We start from the raw sequence: 1505 nt of genomic DNA on the forward strand, positions 1-1505 counted from the left end.
TTTAAGAAATGACCCCCCCCTGTTATCATTTTATATATTTGGGGGGGGGGGGGGGGAAGAGAGAGATCAATAATCATAACTATGTTCCTTTAAGTGGAAAAGTTAAGAATATGACATGACCAGAGGACAATTTTATTTCCTCTCTCCCTCCACGGTCTCTTTTTTGCCTTTAGTTTCAAAACTCTCACTGCACCAGGCAGCTAAATTATTCACAATGAGCCATTTCTGTATTGATCGCCAAGTATATTTAGCCCTGGCTCCTGGAATTTCTCCATTACTTACTGGAAAACAGGCAGCTTCACTTCTTGTCTCCAAAACCACTTCCCTCCCCCTCCCTTAACCCACTTTCCTCTCTCCCCCCCCTTCCCCCAATAAATAAATACTTTTCTCTGTGCTCTTCGTTGGTATAAAGCAGATCAAATTCCCAAGGCATTCAGCACATAACACTTAAATTTCAACCTGCCCAGCTGCTACTAAACTCTCTTCAATTACTGATTTTCACAAGACTCTTAAAAAGAGATCTCAAAAAAAAAAGTTTTCAAAACAGGTAAGCCGCTTCCTCAAGCCCTTCAAAATTACCTTATCTTCCCCCTAGTCCAGGTAGGCAGGCACACACTGAGAAAAAGAAAGAAACATCAGAAGCAACAGGGAAAGATCATCCCAGCCAATGAAGTGGAAGGAAAGAAAGGGGAGGAAGGGAGGAGGAAGAGAAAGGAAGACAAAAAGAAAAGCAGAAACATCCATAACCGAAATTAAAACATGGTTTGATTTTAATTTTTTATTTCTTCAAGGGGGGGAGGAGGAGGAAGAGGAGGGGGGAAAGAAAAAGTTTGGTCACCATTTTTAGGCTGGTGATGGCAAATCCCAGCTGCTAAACCTCCCTCTCCACAACGAATGGCGTGAGAGAGTTTTGCTCGCGCTGGAGACAGAACAAGATGGGGAAAGTTTAAAAAATATTTTTTAAGAAGAGAGGGAGAGAGAAGAGGGGGGGAGAGGGGAAAGAAACCCGCCCCCGGCACTTACAGGTGGGGCATGCGGAGCCGGGGAGCCGGGCAGCCCCGGGGATGAGCCGGCGGGGAAACTCGCTCAGGAATGGCACATACTTTGAAGGAAGATGAAGAACAAAACAAAAAAAAAAAAGAGAGGGAGAGGGAGGGAGGGAGGTCAGCCGGTGCTACAGCAATGCGATTAACCAGCGGGGAGAGAGAGAGAAAAACTTGATCCACCGGTTCCTTACGAATCGGCACGAAAACGGGGGGAGAGGAGGGGATGTGGGGAGGGATGGGATGGCGGGGGGGGGGGCGGCAGATGCACTCACACCCCGCGCAGGAAACCTAGGCCAACTTCCCCGGAGTGCTGCTCCGGCCCTGGGCGACACCGGGCTCCGCGCCTCATCCCTGCCTCTCCCCGCCCATACCACAACCTGTCAAAGTCATGCAAGTCCTGCCTCGTTTTTCATTTTATTTTATTTTCTCCCTTTCCCTTCCACACCGCCACCTCCGTCC

The sequence above is a fragment of the Haliaeetus leucocephalus genome, unplaced genomic scaffold (genome assembly GCF_000737465.1).
Source record: "Haliaeetus leucocephalus isolate CR32 unplaced genomic scaffold, Haliaeetus_leucocephalus-4.0 Scaffold880, whole genome shotgun sequence".
NCBI classification, from domain to species: domain Eukaryota; kingdom Metazoa; phylum Chordata; class Aves; order Accipitriformes; family Accipitridae; genus Haliaeetus; species Haliaeetus leucocephalus.